General features: G+C 35.5%; 1 non-coding gene across 1 annotated transcript; it reads left to right on the top strand.

The window, feature by feature from the left end:
- The first annotated feature begins 3,789 nt into the window (after positions 1-3,789).
- On the top strand, positions 3,790-3,908 carry LOC137494356 (5S ribosomal RNA). The gene has a single exon (XR_015487679.1). It is a non-coding gene; the product is annotated as a 5S ribosomal RNA (ribosomal RNA).
- Positions 3,909-6,119: the final 2,211 nt, after the last annotated feature.

The following is a 6,119-nucleotide window of genomic DNA, read 5'->3' as shown; positions in this document are numbered from 1 at the left end:
CAAAGTGAGAACATGGTGGATGCCTGGAGGGAGGAAAACCCATTCAAGAGGGAATTCTCAAGAAGGCAAATAGTATTAGGGGTTTTAAAACAAAGTCGTATAGACTTATGTTTAGTAAAAAGGGAAATATTGCAGTATGTGAAAAATGTAAGTTATAAGTTTATTGAAATAGGAGATCATGCTGCTATGATGGTAAAGATGAGTTTAAATTTAGAATCAAGGGGTGGGGGATGTGGTGCCTGAATGCAAGTTTATTAAAAGAAGAGGCATATAGGAAGAGCATTGAAAGATGTATAATGTATGAAATGGAAAATCCATTATTTGAAAATAATGTATGCGAGTGGTGGGAGGATTTGAAACAGAAAATAAAAATAAGAAGTATACGATATTCAAAACAGAGGAACTTTAAGAAAAAAATGGAGATGGAAAGCATGAGAAATAATTTAGAGAAAGAAGCAGAGAAAATAGAAAACAACCCTGAGTACACAAAAGAAAACTTTCTGAGGATAAAAGGGGTATTGGAGATGTATGAAACAGAAAAATGTGAAGGTGCAAAAGTGAGAAGCAGGGCAAAGTATGCACTTGAAGGGGAGAGGTGTACAAAATACTTTCTAAATTTGGAAAAGGGAAAGCAGAGGAAAAATTACATTACAGAACTAAAAAATGAAAATGGTGAAAAGATAACAGATTATGTAAAAATATTGGAAACAGTACAATTATTTTATGAAAGACTTTTTAAGAAAGAGAATACAAAACAGGAATATGTGGACAAAGTTTTAAATACTGTAAACGTTAAGTTAAGTGATGAAGAAAGGGAAACATGTGAAAGAGATATAAACATAGAAGAAATAAAACAAGCAATAAAAGAAACAAAAGTGAATAAAAGTCCAGGGTCAGATGGGTTAACGCATGAGTTTTATAAAACTTTTGAAGAGATATTAGCACCGATACTGATGAAATTATTTAAACATATGGAAGAAAGAAGAGAGATACCAGAATCAACAGGTTTGGGAGTAATCACCATACTTTACAAGAATAAAGGCAGTCCGCTAAATTTGGAAAATTATAGACCTTTAAGTCTTTTAAACACAGATTATAAGATTCTAACAAAAATTTTAGCTAATAGAATAAAAAGAGTAGTGCGAAGCATAATATCACCTAATCAAGCTTATGGCATACCAGGGAGGGACATCACTGACACAATATGCACAATTAGAGATGTTGTGAGCAGCATGGACAAAGATGGAGAAGGAGGATTAATGCTATGCATTGACCTAAATAAAGCATTTGACAGGGTAGAACACAATTTCATGGAACAAGCAATGAGAAGATATGGGTTTGGAGAGAAGATTTTAAATTGGATAAAGCTGTTGTATAAAAATGCAAAAAGTTGTGTAAAAGTGAATGGAGTTTTAACAAACACCTTTCCGTTGGAAAGATCAGTGAGGCAGGGATGTCCGTTGTCAGCGATGCTATACTCAATATCTATAGAATCGCTGGCAACACTAGTAAAGCAAGATAAGGAAATAAGAGGAATTCAAATACCATATGGTGGTGTGAGTTTAATTCATCAGTACGCAGATGATACAACGTTCACGGTAAGGGACATGAGAAGTATAAAACGAATAATGAAGCATCAAGAAGTATATGGGAAAGCATCAGGAGCTAAAATCAATATAGAAAAGTCTGAAATAATGAGTATAGGTGGGGTGGGGTTAAGTGGGTGTGATATACCTTTCAAAGTTGCAAAAGAACAAACAGTGATTCTTGGAGTTAATATAGGAGTAAATACAAAAGAAGCAACAAATGCCACATGGACGGGTATATTAAATAAAATTAAAAAAGTTTTAGGATGCTGGAAATTAAGAGAATTAAGACTAAAGGGCAAAATCACAGTTGTGAATTCATTGCTTCTAACTAAATGTAACTATATTTTAGGTGCAGTTGACTTACCGGTGTGGGTTTTAAATGAGATAAAAGAGGTTCTGAATAATTTCATATGGGGAGGGAAAGGAGTCAAAATATCCAACAAAACATTAATAGCAGACTACACAGAAGGAGGTTTAAAGCTGATTGATCTTAATATTAAAAAGAAAGCATTAAGAGTGAAAATAATGAAAAAACTTCTATATGGTAATGAGGAATTTGGGTGGAAAGGTTTTATGAGAGAATATTTGAGTAAAAGTAGTGGATGTGGAGAAGAAGGGGTTTTCATGTCTTTAAAGAAACCAATGTATGAAAACATACCTGTATTTTATCAAGAAGTATGCAGTGCTTGGTCTGAATTTGTAAAGGAAGTGGGATATGAGTGTGAAAATATAAATCAAATACATAAGCAGCCAGTATTTCTAAATCCAAAGATACAGATAAGAGGGAGGATGTTTTATAATAGACTGTATATGAAAGCTGGAATAAGACAAGTAAAAGACATGGTATATGAATTTGTCAAAGGTTTTTTACCAAACAGAGCTATTTATGACTCTGTGGTGGAGTGGGATGATGAAATTAAAAAATCACAAGTAGACTCTGTATGTGAAAACATCAGAGTTAGCTTACCAAAGAGATGGGTGGAAATGATTGAGAGAGAAAGTGCCAAACCAGGAAATTGGGGAATGCCAGAAATGTTTATTGTCAAAAATGGTAAAAAGATATGTTTATCTGATGTAATAACAAAAACTATATATGGAATATTTGTGGAAAAGGAAATCAAACTGCCTGCATCTGAAAATGTGTGGCCAAAATTGTTTCCAAATTTAAATGTTAAAACAATTTGGAAAAATTTAAATGTGAAATATAACAGCTTAGACTGTGAAAATTTAGATTTTAAGTTACGGCATAATAGAATATACACAAAGGTTGTGATTCATCAAATAAACAGAAATGTAAACAGGGAGTGTGATGTATGTAAGTCTGATCCAGAGACCCTGATGCACATTTTCTTTGAATGTAAGGAGCTGGGATTTTTTCATGAAAAACTGAAACAACTGATAAAAGACAATTGGGGGAAAAATGCACAAGGAAATGAATGGAAACAACTGTTCTTATTTGGAGAAAATACAAATTGCAAAGAAAAAAATGTAAATTTATGTAATTTTTTTCTGAGTCATGCAAGGTATGCAATATGGGCAAGGAGGAATATGGCATATTTTGAAGCAAAAATAATAGACGTGAATGACATGTTTAAAAGTGTAGTTAGAAAGAATGTGTATTTAATGTGGAAATATCTAAGAAAAGATGTTTTTGAGGAAGCTTTTATTCATGAAAGCGAGCTTATAACGGTAGACCACAAAAAGGGATTGATGCTTAATTTTTAAGTTGATTTGAAAAAATAAGATGACTGATATGCTAGATATAAGTGAATGTGAAATGTCATGTTTATGATGATTTGGTAGCAATGTATAATGTACAGATTGTTCCTTGTATATGATTTATGAAATGTTTACATATGATGTATTTCATTTTTAAGTTTTTTCAATAAAAAAAAAAAAAAAAAAAAAAAAAAAAAAAAAAAAGGAAATGCCCGATCTCATCTGAACTCGGAAGTAAAGCAGGGTCGGGCCTGGTTAGTACTTGGATGGGAGACCGCCTGGGAATACCAGGTGCTGTAAGCTTTTCGAAGTCCTTCATTTGGCAGCTGATAGACTTCCCCGTGTCACAGCTTCGCTGCCATTATTTTTTCTCGCCTTCAAGGGCATTGTTTCTGTCGGTGGTGTGTCGATGCCAGCTGAGCTGCGCTCGGTCCCTGGTGCTGCGCCTGTTTTAAATAGCCAACTCTTGGCGGCCTCTTTCGCTTACGGCCATACCACCCTGGAAATGCCCGATCTCATCTGAACTCGGAAGTAAAGCAGGGTCGGGCCTGGTTAGTACTTGGATGGGAGACCGCCTGGGAATACCAGGTGCTGTAAGCTTTTCGAAGTCCTTCATTTGGCAGCTGATAGACTTCCCCGTGTCACAGCTTCGCTGCCATTATTTTTTCTCGCCTTCAAGGGCATTGTTTCTGTCGGTGGTGTGTCGATGCCAGCTGAGCTGCGCTCGGTCCCTGGTGCTGCGCCTGTTTTAAATAGCCAACTCTTGGCAGCCTCTTTCGCTTACGGCCATACCACCCTGGACACGCCCTCTAGTGTGAGTTAGAGTTGTTGCACTGCAGGAAGTGTGAGGTGGCAGAAGGAAGAGAGAGGCTCTTCCATTTTGGCAGTTTTGTTTTTTATTTTTAGTTTTTGCATTACAAAGTTTACTTTAATTGTTTTTTCAGTTAAAGATTATTTTTAACTAACCCCAAACAGTAACACTGTTTTGGGGTTAGAAAACAACAAAATGGACACTACGGAGAAAGAGAATGGACAGGACACAAATGGAAAAAGGAATAGAGAACAAGGAAATGCTACAAACATGCTTGAAAGGACACGAAATGAAGATGCCGGAGAAAACAGCAATGAGACATGGGCAACAGTTGTCTCAAAGAAAAAAGAAGGGAAAGGAGGTGGTCAAGAAAAGAAAGGTAATCTACAATCAATTGCAAGTATTGAAAGTGAAAAGAATACTGAAGGACAAATGAATGCTTTAAGTCAAAAACAACAAATGCTGAACAAACTAAAGAAGCAAGCAAGATATCAAAGAGAATATAAGAAGGAAGCCACACTGACAATGATGATAAAGGATGTTGAAAACTCAACTATAAACAACATAATCAAAGCAGTTGAAGACAAAGTGGGGATTGGCAAATTAATTGGACTGAGAAGGAAAAACAACAATGAATTTGAACTGACAATGGAAAGTGAAAAAGAATGCGAGATATTGATTAACGGACTGATGATTAATGGAGAAGAATGTGAAGTGAAAAAGCTGTGTGCAACAGAAAAAATGGTATCTTTCCTGAACTTGCCCAGTTATATACAGGATGAGGAGATACAACAGAAACTGAGTAATTGGGGAGTAACTCCTATACTGCCAATAAGAAGGAAATATCATCCGGGAACAATGGTTGCAGACGGAACACGATTTGTGAAGGTAAAGTTTCCCAAAGAAGTTAAATCTTTACCATACAATGTTGGCTTCATGACGGAAGAAGGGATGCAGTATTTCAGAGTGATACATGACAATCAACTGAAAATGTGCAGACTTTGCTCAAGTGCAGAGCATGAAAAGAAAGACTGCCCAAATTTCACGTGCAGGAGATGTCTTCAGCAGGGGCATTATGTGCGGGACTGCGAAGTTCCGCAGTGCCAGGGCTGCGAGAGGGCATCAACAAGATGTAACTGCAACAAAGAGGAGGAAGTTGAAAGGATGGAAACACAAGCGTCACTTGAAAATACTGCAACAGAAAGGAAGGAGGACAAAACAGGAGAAGAAAACAATACAGAAGAGGACAGAAATGAGGAAGAGGATAAAGAAATAGAACTGGGAGAAGGAGCAAACAAGGAAGAAGGAGAACCAAATAATAGACAATTTGCTGAGGAACAAGATGATGAGGACACTATAGAACTGAACAATGAAGAGAGACAGGAGAAAACAAGGACTGAGGACAATGAAATAAGAGCAATAAATGAGGTAAGAGGAATGGATTTTGAAAGGGGGAATTATGGACTGGAAAAAAAAGAAAAAGGAAAAAAGATAAAAGATTTAAAATCAAGATCTAAAAGTGGCCTAAACATTGAAATGGTTCTACAACGGCAAAAAATAAGAAGAGAAGAGATTAAAGAAAGAATGGAAAGGAAGAAATTTGAAAAAGGAGATGCAAGAAACATTTGTTTAAGTGACAGTGACTCAGAATGAGTGGTGGTTATTGGTTTATCCAATAATTATACTAATGAGTAATGTATGTGTGGTATCATTGAATGTAAGAGGATTGTCCAAATGTGAAAAGTTTGAAAGATTAACGTGTTTGACAAAAAAGTGTGATATATTATGTTTACAAGAGACAAAGTGGGAAAATGAGATTAAAAATGAAATGAGAAAATTATGGAATGGTGAAATATTTAGTAATGGAAATATAGAAAAGAATAGAGGAGTAGCAATTTTAATAAAAAGAGGGATTTTTGAGAAAGTAGAATTAGACTATAAAGACACTAATGGAAGAATAATAATTGTAAAAGTTCTGTATGGTGGGAAAAGTTTTAGAG

Source organism: Danio rerio, chromosome 4 (genome assembly GCF_052040795.2).
Source record: "Danio rerio strain M-AB ecotype USA chromosome 4, GRCz13ab, whole genome shotgun sequence".
NCBI lineage: Eukaryota > Metazoa > Chordata > Actinopteri > Cypriniformes > Danionidae > Danio > Danio rerio.
Note: the sequence above shows the minus strand (reverse complement) of the source record. Positions and strands in the feature narration are given on the sequence as shown.